Raw genomic sequence first — 15,922 nt, 5'->3', positions numbered from 1 at the left:
TATGTTTTTATATATGTTGGAAGCCACCCAGAGTGGCTGGGGCAAACCAGTCAGATGGGGCAGGCTATAGATAATAAAAATATGATGATGATGAGATGATGATGATGATGATGATGATGATGATGATGATGGAATAGGACATTCCTATTTTCATCGGAGAAATGTTGGAGGGTATGGCATGCATGCACAGAGAATGTAAACAGGCAATAAGCATTGGGTGAAGACATTTCCACTTCACCCAATGTGCCTTGGAATGCAGAATGGGCTTCATTTTAAACCACTAATGTGTGCATAGCCTAATTCCCTCTGGTCAAAACTACTTATTTTTTATTTTTGTTGAAAAACAAGACTGGGACCCTGCTACAGTTATGTGCATGGAATATGTAGTTAGCTTAAAAAATGGGGGGGGGGGGGGACCTATCTTCTCCCTTTTGATTGTTTATCAGAGTCAGCAGGCTCTTTCCTAGTGGAGAGAATTTAGGCCCTGTATCCCAAAGATTGGTGGTATGATTCATGCAGTTAGCAACAAGGCCTTGGGATCTCTCGTGGGAGCGAAGGTGCAAAATATATGCAAGATGATTTCCATGGTTTATGAATACATATTTCAACACATTATCGTTTGCTCTTTAGAAAAAGCTCATTACGAATCAAATCATCGTTTCTTATTTTTAAATCATCGCTCTCTTTTCTCTGGAGCTAAAGAATGCAGCTGACGATTATAGATTGAGCGAGACAGTTTCTGGGAACAAAGGTGGGAGAGCCGCTTTTTTTGTTAACCTTTACAGATTTCTGTTCAGCACAATCCTTTACATCTCTACTCTACTGAATTTAATGGTATTTGCTCCCAGGTAAGTGTGTACAGCCTAACAGTGCAATCCAATACCCACTTACCAGGACGTAACTGGGCCTTATATCTGGGCAAGCATGTATAGGATTGCACTGGAAATGTATTATGCAATCTGGAAATGAGCTGAAAACCCCACCATTCCCGCCCAAAAGCTATGCAAGGGATGTGAGGCTGCACAGAAACATAAATCAAACTTTTTCTGCTGTTATGCCCTCGGCTCTGAGATGCCATCTCATGGCAATGCAGGAAAATAATTTCATTGCCACATTCAAATCTCTACTTGCCCATGTTAAAAACCTGCTTCTTAGCCTAAACTTCCTCATAGGGTCTACCGTATTTTTTGCTCTATAAGACTCACTTTTTCCCTCCTAAAAAGTAAGGGGAAATGTGTGTGCGTCTTATGAAGCGAATGCAGGCTGCGCAGCTATCCCAGAAGCCAGAACAGCAAGAGGGATCACTGCTTTCGCTGCGCAGCGATCCCTCTTGCTGTTTTGGCTTCTGGGATTCAGAATATTTTTTTTCTTGTTTTCCTCCTCCAAAAACTAGGTGCGTCTTATGGTCTGGTGCATCTTATAGAGCGAAAAATACGGGTATATGCTCCTAACAAGCCGAAAGCTGAATTCTTCAAAACTATACAAGAGAAACTGTTTGATATTTGATGGCAAATTAATAATGATGGGTGACTTTAATGGTGTGGTGTCCCTAGATTTAGACTGATCTATAAGAAAATCAGACTCTAAAGAAGGGAAACTACCTAGTGCTTTCTTCGACATGGTGGCCAACATGGATCTAACTGATCTTTGGTGTCTCAGTTCTTCAAGTAGAATAGACTTGTTATGGGCTTTGAAAGACCTGACAACGAGAGTAAAAAAGGTTGAGATCCAACCAAGGACGTTATCAGATCACAATGGTATTCTGATGACCATGGCAGGCTAAATGATACGATACTACATCATATAGAAATTGTTAATAAGGGAATATGTTCCCTACAAGAATTTTTCAACCTCAACGTTAATAAAGGAACAGATCTAAACATGGTTTGGGATGCCAGTAAGGCGGTAATGAGAGGTTTTTTAATCAAACAAAGTGCATACACCCACCCCCACCTCCACACACCACGGAAGCTCAAATTTTGCTAGCCCAAAGATGGAAAATGAGCGAGATCCCTAGTAAGGAAGACTGGCAACTTAAGATGATAGAATTTGCAGAAGCAGCAGGTTTAACATAGAATAAGAGGGAAAGAAGAATATTTATTCAAAGCGGAGTGGAAAAATTTTACTGAATTTTTAGAAAATAATTGTGTACAATTGAAAACGCTGGTAGTGTTTAGATAAATTCAGCAGTATGGTAAATATTTGAAGGATATAAAATGGAGAAATGATTAGATTTGCTATAGTAAAATATGCAGGAGTGATGATAAGTAAAATGAACCATGAAAGGGGAAGAAGGGAAGTCAATTGTTACATATTATGTAAAATACCTTTTGTCTTTGTCCATGGAGACAGCATCTTAAAAAGCAGAGACATCACCTTGCCAACAAAGGTCCGTATAGTTAAAGCCATGGTTTTCCCAGTAGTGATGTATGGAAGTGAGAGCTGGACCATAAAGAAGGCTGATCGCCGAAGAATTGATGCTTTTGAATTATGGTACTGGAGGAGACTCTTGAGAGTCCCATGGACTGCAAGAAGATCAAACGCATCCATTCTTAAGGAAATCAGCCCTGAGTGGTCACTGGAAGGACAGATCATGAAGCTGAGGCTCCAATACTTTGGCCACCTCATGAGAAGAGAAGACTCCCTGGAAAAGACCCTGATGTTGGGAAAGATGGAGGGCACAAGGAGAAGGGGACGACAGAGGACAAGATGGTTGGACAGTCTTCTTGAGGCCACAAACATGAGTCTGACCAAACTGCGCGAGGCAGTGGAAGACAGGAGTGCCTGGCGTGCTCTGGTCCATGGGGTCACGAAGAGTCGGACACGACTAATAATAATAATAATAATAAATTTTATTTATATCCCGCCCTCCCCAGCCGAAGCCGGGCTCAGGGCGGCTAACAACAATAAAACAGTACAAAAGTACAGCATAAACAACAGTCTAAAATCATTCGTTATAAAATTAATTAATTCAAGCCACTGGCAACCATTGGGCCAGAGCTCCGCGAAGATTGCCGAGGGAGGGAGTCAGGCTGTGCCCTGGCCAAAGGCCTGGTGGAACAGCTCTGTCTTGCAGGCCCTGCGGAAAGATGTCAAGTCCCGCAGGGCCCTGGTCTCTTGTGACAGAGTGTTCCACCAGATCGGAGCCACAGCCGAAAAAGCCCTGGCTCTAGTTGAGGCCAGCCTAACTTCTCTGGGGCCTGGGACCTTCAAGATGTTTTTATTCGAAGACCGTAAGTTTCTCTGTGGGGCATACCAGGAGAGGCGGTCCCGTAGGTACGAGGGTCCTAGGCCGTATAGGGCTTTAAAGGTTAAAACCAGCACCTTAAACCTGATCCTGTACTCCACCGGGAGCCAGTGCAGCTGGTATAGCACCGGGTGAATGTGATCTCGCAGCGAAGACCTCGTAAGGAGTCTCACTGCAGCATTCTGCACCCGCTGGAGTTTCTGGGTCAGTCTCAGGGGCAGCCCCACGTAGAGCGAGTTACAATAATCCAGTCTGGAGGTGACCGTCGCATGGATCACAGTGGCTAGGTCAGGGCGAGAGAGGTAAGGAGCCAACTGCTTAGCTTGGCGGAGATGGAAAAATGCCGCCTTTGTTATAGCTGCAATCTGCGCCTCCATGGAAAGGGAGGTGTCGAAGATTACACCCAAACTCTTAACGGACGGTGCTGGCACTAATTGCGCCCCCGCAAGAGATGGGAGTTGCCCCCCCAATCCCATATCACCCCGTGCCAGCCACAGGACCTCTGTCTTCGAAGGATTTAGCTTCAACCGGCTCCCACGAAACCATCCAGCCACAGCTTCCAAACATCTGGTCAGTGTGTCTGGGGCCGAGTCAGGATGGCCATCCATCAACAGATAGAGTTGGGTGTCATCGGCATACTGATGGCAACCCAGCCCAAAACTCCGAACAAGCTGGGCGAGGGGGCGCATAAAGATGTTGAAAAGCATCGGGGAGAGTATCGCACCCTGAGGTACTCCACACACCAAGGAGTGGCGCGATGACAATTCCCCCCCAAGCGCCACCCTCTGTCCCCGACCAGAGAGAAATGAGCGCAGCCATTGAAGGACTGTGCCCTGGATCCCCACGTCGGCAAGGCGGTGGTCTAGAAGTTCGTGATCGACCATGTCGAAAGCTGCTGACAGATCTAGAAGAATCAGCAGCCCCGACCCGCCTCGATCCAGCTGTCTACGAAGATCATCTGTTAGGGCAACCAGAGCCGTCTCGGTCCCATGACCAGTGCGGAAGCCGGACTGGAATGGATCCAGAGCCGATGTTTCATCCAGAAAACCACCAAGCTGTTCAGCAACCGCTCTCTCAATCACCTTACCCAGGAACGGAAGATTCGAAACCGGGCGGTAATTGGATAGATCTAAAGGATCTAATGATGTTTTCTTTAAGAGCGGGCGTACCACTGCCTCCTTCAGTTCCCCTGGGAATGTCCCCGACTAAACGACTAAACAACAACAACAATTATGCAAAATGTTTATTTTGAGATGTATAAACTGAAAAATTAATAAAAATTGGGTTTTTTTAAATGCTAAATAATTTTATTTCATTTTTAACGGGGATGGGGAAGGGATGTATGTAGGAAGACACTTTCAGGAGATTTATGCCTTTACAAAATGAAAAACGTACATTTGTGGGAGTTTTTTTTACAAACCAGTTCAACATATTCCACCGGTGAGAGCAGTGCCAACTTGGCAGGAGTTTCCAGCTCTTCTGCCCCGCATGCCGCTGGCACCCAAAGCTCCTCACATGTCCATCTCTTCGTCCCACTTGGCGGCGTTAGGCAGCTTCATGTTTTGCCACATGAAATCGAGGAACATGGAGGCCTGCAGTAACCGGCCCAGCCTCTGGAAGTGCCGTTCTGTGTATGGTAGGAGAGACTCCACAGCTGCTTTGATCCCTTCGTATTGCAAGAGGCTCTCTGGCGTCTCATGCTTGAGGAGGGTTTCCACCACTGCCTGAGCCTCGAGGTAGTTCCGCCAGTTTGTGTTCCACGTGATGGAAAACTTCGGCACAGCCTCTTTCTGGTCATTCCGAAGCTTCAGGAGGTTCTTTCCCAAGTCTTCCTTTCCATTAGCCTCCTTAAGAATAGCAGGTCTGCATACAAAAATACTCATATGTATGCAATGTTTGGGAGGAAATAAGACGGTAAATAACAAATAACAAACTAAATATTGATGTATGTAATTTTTATTTCTTAATTATATTTAGTGGTAGTATGGCTGTATTGTTTTTTGTAACATAAAATTATTCAATAAAAATTATTTTTTTAAAAAGAAAAAGAATAGCAGGTCCGACTGCTTCCTCTGATCCCGTGTCCAGCTCCTGAAGTCCGTGCAGGCCCGACAGGGTGGCTTCTTCTTATTCGGTTCGGCAGCTGGCAGAGGCTGCCCCTCCGCGGGTTTTTCAGCCCCGCCCATCAAGGCGGAGAAGAGGAAAGAGAAAGCGGGCGCCGGTCGGGATGTGCTGGGGCTGGGCGCCACCATGTTGGGTGCACGCAAAGCATGCTGGGCCAGAAGGGGAAAAAGGAGGCTGAGAGTGGTTGTCAGTGGCAACTCCAGTAGGCCGCTTCCCCTTGTCCTGGTTACGCTGGAGTCTTCTTTTGCTTGCCACGCCTGTGGGCTCTCTTCCGGCCAACGCTGCCAATGACCGATCTTAAAAACCTGGGGTCAGTGAGATTCGGAAATCGCAGCACCTTGCGCCTGCTGGACCTCCTGAGCGGAGCAGGTTGTGTCTTGCTCCTCGTGAAGTAGGGTGAAATGTGAGGAGTGTTGCAAGCCGGTGCAGGGGCAGAAGGTCTGGCCGAGATGGTAGAGCACGGCTTCTCTGTCAGGGGCGTCTTCCTAACCCAGTGGAACACCAGTATCATACGCCTCTTAGGTGGGTTGGACATGCTGAAGAAGGTGCTGGAGGCCCAAAGACCAGGGTGACTTCAAAGCAGAGGACACAGCAGGCAGTTCCCTATCAATGGGGCCAAATCCAAGCAAATGTTAGCTCCAGTCCTGTTAAATCGATCCAGCAATTAGGAACGTTAAATAAGGAATTAATTCCTCAGGCAGTATGAAAAGACTCTATGTGGCTTTTCAATAGCGGGGAGCTCCCAACTACTGCCACTGTTGACAGCCTGTTGCCCCTTAAATCTGCTTGAATGGGTTATGTCACAATGGTTCCTTAAGCCTTCATCAGGTGTTTGTGAGCATGAAAATGCTGTTGGGAGTTTCAGCAATGAAGGCTCAGGCATAACACACTGTTTGAAAGTCTGAACATTTCTTCTTTTTTTAAAAAATTACCAAATTTATATATCACTTTTATAATTTATATACAAATTATTAGGAGAGTAAGTTAAAAATATACTGTAGTTTATTCACTTATAGGCTAGTTTACATACTTTATTCCTTCTTATACTTCTATCCCACCTTTCCTCCACAGAGCATATACACCTCTGCCTCCACCTTCTCCATTTTATCCTGACAGCAATATTGTGAGCTAGGGCCATAGCTCAGTGGTAGAACAACTGCTTAGCATGCAGAAGGCATCAGGTTCAGTCCCCAGCATCTCCTGGTGGGACTGAGAGAGATCCTGCCTGAAATCTTTTATGATGATGATGATGATGATTTTATTAAAGATTTTTTTATTTTACAGAAATATGTGTAATGTCTCTCGTATTTTTTCCATGTAACATTTTTACAAATCAGTTTCATTTGTTGAGACATTGGGGGGGATCAAGACATTGTTTCTATTTTGCTTAATGTATGTACGGTTTCTGGTCAGCGTTGCTTCTGCAGGTTCTCTGCTGTTCATAGCCTAAGTTACAGGAAAAACGGGGGAATGGGGGTGCTGTGGTCGAAACGACTGAGTCTAGGACTTGCCGATTGGAAGGTCAGCGGTTCAAATCCCCGCAACGCGGTGAGCTCCCGTTGCTCTGTCCCAGCTCTTGCCAACCTAGCAGTTCAAAAGTGCGAGTAGATAAATAGGTACCGCTGCGGCGGGAAGGTAAATGACATTTCCGTGCGCTCTGGCACTCGTCACGGTGTTGTATTGCGCCAGAAGCGGTTTAGTCCTGCTGGCCACATGACCCAGAAAGCAGTCTGTGGAAAACGCCAGCTCCCTTGGCCTGAAAGCAAGATGAGCGCCTCAACCCCATAGTTACCTTTGACTGGACTTAACTGTCCAGGGGTCCTTTACCTTTTATCCTTTGTACATGAAACAATGGAGACCTGCCACCTTTTCTTACATTGCCACATGGGAGGCTGCTTAAGAGATTTCCACTCCAAACTCAGCTTTTTCTGCATCTTGACACACCTGGAAGGTGTTCTCCAACCAAAACAAGGAAGTCATCTTGCTTTTCTGCCATCGTGCTTTTGTGGTGCTATGGCAGACATCAATAATGCAATAACTGTGGGGGAACATTACAGAACAACTCTTAAAACAGACCGTCCAGTATAAATCCCACAAGTGTCCCAGAAAAACCAGGACATCCCTTTTTTCCCTCTGAGAGCCTGGTTACCATTTTGGGTGCCATAATTTTGTGCTGAGATATCGCTCAGAAAAAAACGGTTTTGGGGGGGTACAGCGATCTCACACGGCACGCCAAACACCTTTTCGGGTGTTGTGAAAGCAGATATTTTGGGGCTCCGTGATGCCTCACTGAGAGCCAGTGTGGTGTAGCGGTTAAGAGCGGTAGTCTCATAATCTGGGGAACCGGGTTCGCGTCTCCGCTCCTCCACATGCAGCTGCTGGGTGACCTTGGGCCAGTCACACTTCTCTGAAGTCTCTCAGCCCCACTCACCTCACAGAGTGTTTGTTGTGGGGGAGGAAGGGAAAGGAGAATGTTAGCCGCTTTGAGACTCCTTCGGGTAGTGATAAAGCGGGATATCAAATCCAAACTCCTCCACATGACTCGTACAGACAGGAAGACACCTGTCCCACTTTTGGGATTCAACTTGTTGAAGGATATGACATGTCAATGACATGTTGCAGAATCTCTCTCCCCCCCCCCCAAAAAAAACCCCTCCACAATCCACCAGTCTGGAAGAGCTCTTAGAGTCAAAGGAAACAGACAAATAAAAGTGTTCTGCTCCAACGTAATGGTTCTGTTTTGTATCTCTCAATGCTTTCATATGTGTCTTTCCTTGCCAGTGCTGTGTATGGTTCTCAAATTACTTGTCCCAGCACAGTAAACAGATTGTGAACTATTGCTGCAGACAGCTTGTCCTTTCATGTTCTGCATCATGCAGAACAGAAAGTATTTGTACTTTGAGCCTGAAAGCGATAATCACTTTCTGATCTGCAGCTGTTCCTCTGAGGAGTTCATCCTGCTCCCAATTTCCCCCTCATAATGCTTAGAGTGATGCTTTCCTAGTACCAATCGGCCCATTTCTGTGAATTTGTTGTTCAAATTCCCAACACATGTGCTTTGCTACCCTGTGTGAAGGGGGATCTATGGCTCTGCGCATGTTTCGCAGTCATATTTTAGTGTCATATAAATAAACATTAGTGGGGGGGGGGAATATTCTTCTGGGGAGGAAAGCAAAGTGATGGGATCTGTTTCAAAGCAGTTCATCGTTTTGCAAGGCCATTCATTGCCTGGCTAGGACTTTGCTTAAAGGTTGAAAACAACTTGCTTCGGTACTTAGATGGCACCAGAAATTTACTAACCTCACGAAGCAGAATTTATGTTAATACTGTGCCAGTTAAAGCAAAGTTTATGCCATTAGCTGTGATTAGGCTGAATCAGCTCTGTTAAATATGACTCAGTAATGCAGATCTCTGGATAATAGCGTCTGTGGGAGAAGCACAGGTAGAAAATTATGAGAATTTGAGACATTGTTAAAGACCTTTGACTCTTCATCGAAGCCAATTAAGAGTTCAGTCTGAGATCTTTACTACAAAAGTGTTTTGAATGGTTTGCGTATCTTATGTAAAGCAAACACTCGACAAGCAAGGGGTGGATGTATCCATATCATATGTTTTTCTTGTTGGTGCAAAAGTATATATATGTACAAAAGGAGAATTCCCCGGATGCCAAAATCCAGGTTTGGGGCAAGCACTCTTTGGTGAGAGCACCTCAGAAGACAATTAAAGTCACAAAATACGCAGCAAAGCAAAACGTGGAGATATAGGTTGTTAGACGTTTAAAATATGCCCTTCCAAGAGAGTTCCAAAGTTTCACTTTTTCCCCAGCATAGGAAACTACTACACGTTTGGCAAGTTAAAAATTGGTTTACTTACACAGGCATCCCCAACCTCGGCCCTCCAGCTGTTTTGGGACTACAATTCCCATCATCCCTGACCACTGGTCCTGTTAGTTAGGGATGATGGGAGTTGTAGTCCCAAAACAGCTGGAGGGCCGAGTTTGGGAAAGCCTGACTTACAAGCTCTTCAAATGTCAGATTCATGTGCTTTTCCATACATCAGTCAGAAAAGCTGCACAGGCAGAAAAACTTAGCTTAGTTACAAAGTGGTAAAAGTTCCTAGATTCCTGATACAGGAATTCAAGAGTGGCTGGTGAGAGCCATGCGGTTGAGCTGGAGCAACCAGCTCAAACCTCCTCACACACTGAGTTTCTCAGGCAGACTGGGGAAAACAATAGGCTTGATTACCTATTTCCTCCCAAAGTATGGGGAAGTGACATAGCTAAACCTGACAGGACAGTTGACTCTGTGGTATTAACCCCTTCATGCATTAACTAGACTTAAGCATGTTGGTTATATGAGGCTGATTTCTGAAAGCCCAGGAACATATTTTGAAGCCCTTTAGACAATAATTCAAGCTTGCATTGAGTGTATGATTCAAATGTGTTAAATGGTGCTATTATTCAATTTCTTACCTTCTCTTCATCATAAAGTCCCCAGGGCAGGCTACAACAATATTAAAACACAATATTGAAATCAGTTAAAACACTTACTTCACATGCAAAGCACACAATTAACATGTATCTCCTCCCCGCCACCCATGCTTCACAACCACTTCTACATTCCCATTGTGTTAGAATAAAACACACACTTACACTTCAGTGTGCCAGCCTTTTTGTTAAAAAGAACCACTCACTTAAATCATAGCACCATCATGACTTCAGGAACAAAATGGAATTGCTTGGGCTGCCCTGCTGGTAAAAAACACATTTACTGGGGAAGAAGTGAGATTTAGCTGTAGATAAGGATAATCTATTTTTAAAAAGACCACCGCATATGATAAAAGGTACCTTTCTTTTATTTATATTTCCAACAGATATTTGTAGCTGTCTTATACATTTTTGCTAACTTACCAGGAGTGAGATACCATCGGTACATCACTTTCATATAGTTTTCTTTCAGTGTACAACACAAACACACCATGAATTTCAAATCGGTTTTCCATAGCCTTTCCCAGTCTGAAAGTTGGATATTGTGTCCCAAATGCGGTGGTCTTGTAATAAAGCATTCTGGGAAATGATATATAATGAGATGAAAAAAATGTTTAAATTAACTTTTGTTAAAAAAACAAAAACAAAAAAGAGGCTTTTTTATTAGGAATTATAGGTGCTGATATTCCAAGGGAGCAGAAAAGACTTTTTATGTATGCGATGACAGCCACTCGGATGCTATTAGCCCAGAGATGGAAAGAATCTTCTGTACCAGAGAAAAATGGCAAATTAAACTGTTGGATTATGCAAAAATGGCAAAGCTGATTGGGAAGCTCAGGAACCAAGAAGACCAAAACTTTAAAAAAGAATGGGGAAAATTCATAATTTATCTTGGAGACCACTGTAAGCAGATGAAAATATTAGTAGGACTGCAATAACACTTGTAATGTAGCAAGTACTATGGAGACAATGGAGTTATATAAAACATAGATTATTTGAAAAGATGCAGTAAAAAAGGTAAAGGGACCCCTGACCATTAGGTCCAGTCGTGACCGCCTCTGGGGTTGCGACGCTCATCTCGCTCTATTGGCTGAGGGAGCCAGCGTACAGCTTCTGGGTCATGTGGCCAGCATGACTAAGCCGCTTCTGGCGAACCAGAGCAGCGCACGGAAACGCCGTTTACCTTCCTGCTGGAGCGGTACCTATTTATCTACTTGCACTTTGTGCTTTCGAACTGCTAGGTTGGCAGGAGCAGGGACCGAGCAACGGGAGCTCACCCCGTCGCGGGGATTCGAACCGCCGACCTTCTGATCGGCAAGTCCTAGGCTCTGTGGTTTAACCCACAGCGCCACCCGCGTCGCAGAAAAGGTTTAATAATAGGATCCATGGAAGGGAGGTGGGAAGTCCAGAGATTCGGAGGAATCTGTAAATGTGTATGTGTATGATTGTGTTGCTATAATTTTATTATTATTATTTTTAAAAATATTATTAATTATTATTATTATTTTTAAAAAAGAACATCACTGCACTGTCCCAAAACAATCCTGTTCTCATAGAGGCCAGCCCAGATGCTTATAGGAAGGAAGCTGGCAAGCAAGACTCAAGTGCGACCATACTCTCCTCGCCTTCAGTTTCCAGCAACTCGCATTCAGAGACACCCTGCTTCCGACAGTGATTGAACTTGCAACTAACAAGATTTCCATGCAACTAACAAATATTTTTGCATAACCAACAAGGAACACTTGCAAAACTGTTTTCCCAGCAGTAGACAGAGTTCAAAATGAACAGTACCGCAGTGCTTGTTTTATTTATGCACATATATTTTATAGAAGCTATCAAAATTGCAACGTCAAAAGCACATCTTTTAAAGAACAGTCTGTTGCAGCATTATCCTATCATAGAGTCAATTCATACCACAGCTGGCTGCGTTTTGATCATCCAAAGCATTCAGCAATAGCTTTTAATACATTTAGCTAACGTTTCTATATCGAGCACACTTGTAATTCATGGTGGGCCAAAAAAGCAGACAAAGATAATGCTGCTATCTTAAATCTGGGATGTGCGTGTTTTGGCCACACAGATTTTTTTCCAGATTAGATCAACAATGCCAGCTACAACAAATTGGCACCTTTGTGCAAATTGACCCTCCTTAACCTGGAATTAGCATATGCCCTCCAACATGTCTCGGATGGAAATAGGAATGTCCTGTTGTTGTTTAGTCGTTTAGTCGTGTCCGACTCTTTGTGACCCCATGGACCAGAGCACGCCAGGCACTTCTGTCTTCCACTGCCTCCCGCAGTTTGGTCAAACTGATGCTGGTAGCTTCGAGAACACTGTCCAACCATCTCGTCCTCTGTCGTCCCCTTCTCCTTGTGCCCTCCATCTTTCCTAACATCAGGGTCTTTTCCAGGGAGTCTTCTCTTCTCATGAGGTGGCCAAAGTATTGGAGCCTCAGCTTCACGATCTGCCCTTCCAGTGAGCACTCAGGGCTGATTTCCTTAAGAAAAGAGAGGTTTGATATTCTTGCAGTCCATGGGACTCTCAAGAGTCTCCTCCAGCACCATAAATCAAAAGCATCAGTTCTTCGGTGATCAGCCTTCTTTATGGTCCAGCTCTCACTTCCATACATCACTACTGGGAAAACCATAGCTTTTACTATACGGACCTTTGTTGGCAAGGTGATGTCTCTGCTTTTTCAGATGCTTTTTCAGATGTCAAACTCCATGGACAAAGACAACAGGAATGTCCTAGTCAACAACAAACAACAACAACAATTTTATTATTCATACTCCACCCTTCTGGCTGGGTGGTTTCCAACATATATTAAAAACATAATAAAACATTAAGCATTAAAAAAACCTTCGCTATACAGGGCTGCCCCAGACACTTCTGATCTTACGTTGATCTTATGTTACGTGAGAGACATAGCTGGTGAAGAGATGGGGAAATGCAGTTTTAAAAAATATATTGGCTGCTTCTTTTTCATGTAAATGCTGCCTCTTTCCTGGCACCAGGCATCTTCTAAACCTCTTTTGTGTTACATTGATTTCTCAGCTCTGAATAAGGGTAGGAAGTGAGTGAGCAGCATTTTCTTTCTCTCCAGCCACCCCCCTCTGCCACTCTGCAGAAGGTAAATAATCTACATTTTTTCCTTGAATGCAAGAGATTCCCTGCTGTTTCAGAAAAGGGTGAGAGGAAAATGATAGAAAACGTGTGAAACTGTAAAGGTTACAGGAAAGTGAGTGAGAAGAGCACAGGCTTAGATGTTCAGGTCTCTTCATATCATATTTTTTTAAAGCACGGGAGCAGATCATGTTTTCCTTCCTGTTCCCGAGTTGCAATAGCCTTAAGAACCAGTTGTAAATGCATAACATAAATGCAACATAAATGCATGTTGTAATCTACAAAACGGTTGCAGATTTCCACAACTGTCAATCTTATGAGGATTAATTGGGGTGTTTAGAGGTGGCAGCCCCCTTCGCCTAGACTTCTTTCTGGGGAGAATAATGGCGACGAAACAAGCTATATCTTTAACTTATATGCAGAACTCATCATGCGAAAGGCTGGGCTGGATGAATCCCAAACCGGAATTAAGATTGCCAGAAGAAATATCAACAGCCTCAGATATGCAGATGACACAACTCTGATGGCAGAAAGTGAGGAGGAATTAACCTCTTAATGAGGGTGAAAGAGGAGAGCGCAAAATATGGTCTGAAGCTCAGCATCAAAATAACTAAGATCATGGCCACTGGTCCCATCACCTCCTGGCAAATAGAAGGGAAAGAAATGGAGGCAGTGAGAGATTTTACTTTCTTGGGCTCCATGATCACTGCAGATGGTGACAGCAGTCACAAAATTAAAAGACACCTGCTTCTTGGGAGAAAAGCAAAGACAAACCTAGACAGCATCTTAAAAAGCAGAGACATCACCTGGCCGACAAAGGTCCATATAGTTAAAGCTATGGTTTCCCCAGTAGTGATGTATGGAAGTGAGAGCTGGACCATAAAGAAGGCTGATCGCCGAAGAATTGATGCTTTTGAATTATGGTGCTGGAGGAGACTCTTGAGAGTCCCATGGACTGCAAGAAGATCAAACCTCTCCATTCTTAAGGAAGTCAGCCCTGAGTGCTCACTGGAAGGACAGATCCTGGAGGTGAGGCTCCAATACTTTGGCCACCTCATGAGAAGAGAAGACTCCCTGGAAAAGACCCTGATGTTGGGAAAGATGGAGGGCACAAGGAGAAGGGGACGACAGAGGACAAGGTGGTTGGACAGTGTTCTCTAAGCTACTAACATGAGTTCCAAAAAAAGAAAAAGAAAAGCACATACAGCTGAAAGGAAGCAGGAGAGCATTCTTCCAATGTCCTCCTTCAGTGCTACACATTTTGAAAGGAGCAGGAGCGAGGGAGGCCATCAGCCGTACAATGTCATGATTGTGGAGGGAAATATGAATCCCTGTGACTACGGGGGCGGCGGGGAGGGAATAACAAAAGAACCAGCTGCATGCTTGGGTTTAAAACATGGAGCTTTGCAGGAGAGATTCCAGCAGGAGAGATTCCCCAATAGCAGAGTCTAAACACACAAAAGTCAAGTAGCAATATAGCATTAGGAATATAGATTGTTAGGCCCTTTAATGCCGTTTAGTTTGTTTGCAACCAGCGCTTCTCTCGTTCCACCCTTCTTGCAATGAACGGACCACACACCCTGTTAAGTAAGTTTAAAATCCTTTACTTACAAAACGCCTCAAAGATCAGATTCATGCATTCATCCAAGCGGCAGCAAGGAGACCACAGGCAGACCACAGGTAGAAAATACAAAAAGCTTCATACACATGCTCTAAGCTTGGAGCAAGGATTGCACATGTCCTACCTGGCGGTTTAGGTGGTGCGGAGAGAGCAGGAAGTTTCACTTCCTCGCTCATTGTGGAAGAGGGGGCGTGACTCAGCTGAGTCTAGGAATCTAAGTCAATGATCTTAGCCCCTCATGCATAGTTATCTTTGACTGCCATTTCCCACAATGATGAAGGGGCCCTTGAGCTACTAACATGTTTGACCAAACTGCGGGAGGCAGTGGAAGACAGTAGTGCCTGCCGTGCTCTGGTCCATGAAGAGTCAGACATGACTAAACGACTAAACAACAAATATTCTGCTGGAAGCCACCCAGAGTGGGGAAACCTAGCCAGATGGGTGGGGTATAAATAATAAATTATTATTATTATTATTATTATTATTATTATTATTATTATTATTAGATTTAGAGGGAAGCTTGTGTTGAGGCTCTCAGTGCCTGGAGCTTGCAGTCTTTATTACAGGTGTCAAATCTAGACTTCAGCAGAGCCCCATGCCTGGCTAATAGAATCCACAGCAGCCTGCTTAGTTGTGCGGTGTCGTTTTGATAATAAATAGACCACGACTGCTGGCAGTTATCTTTAAACTAATGTAAAGAAAAGAGCTGGACACACGTCAGTGAAGGAGGAGAGGGATCATCCAACAGAGAAGAGAAATGGGCAAAAATTGCATTCACTGCAAAAGGAGGACTCCCTGTAGAGAAAGGTGACTTACTGCCCACGCTTCTATTTGCTTGTTCTGAGATTTGGGTAGAATTCAGAGTAATATAATTTGTTGTGTGTGTTCTGTTGTTTTTTGGGTTGTTGTTTTTTTACAGTAGGCTCTACACCCCTGTGTGAAAGGTAGAGAACATTATAGATTTGTGCCACAACTCCCACAGAAATTTAAGAGAATGAAAAGGAGAGGTACTGAATTCATTAGACGTCAACATCTTATCTATAGCAACAGAGAGAAAGACAACAGTGACATGACTTGGCTATTCAAAAGGGAGGAAAGAAATGGTTTAAATAACTTGTACTGATAGTGCATACTCTCCAACATTCCTCAGGTGAAAATAGAAATATTTCTCACACACCCCCGCACTAAACATCCTCAACCCCATTTTGGGTCCCCCCCCCCCCAGCAGATCATTTCCTATCAAACACCAACAGGACACAGCACACATGCTCTCCACAGTCCAGAAAAATAAACCCTTAATCCAGGTTTTATTTTATCTTAT

General features: G+C 44.2%; 1 long non-coding RNA gene across 1 annotated transcript; it reads left to right on the top strand.

Moving 5' to 3' along the window:
• Positions 1-5,118: 5,118 nt before the first annotated feature.
• On the top strand, positions 5,119-11,744 carry LOC308460064. Its single transcript, XR_013978442.1, has 2 exons — positions 5,119-6,250; positions 11,414-11,744. It is a non-coding gene; the product is annotated as an uncharacterized lncRNA (long non-coding RNA).
• The last annotated feature ends 4,178 nt before the right edge of the window (positions 11,745-15,922 follow it).

The sequence above is a fragment of the Podarcis pityusensis genome (assembly GCF_964106645.2).
Source record: "Podarcis pityusensis genome assembly, chromosome: 12".
In the NCBI taxonomy this organism is placed as follows: Eukaryota; Metazoa; Chordata; class Lepidosauria; order Squamata; family Lacertidae; genus Podarcis; species Podarcis pityusensis.
The sequence above is the reverse complement of the archived record's forward strand: the minus strand, read 5'-3'. Positions and strand labels throughout refer to the sequence as shown.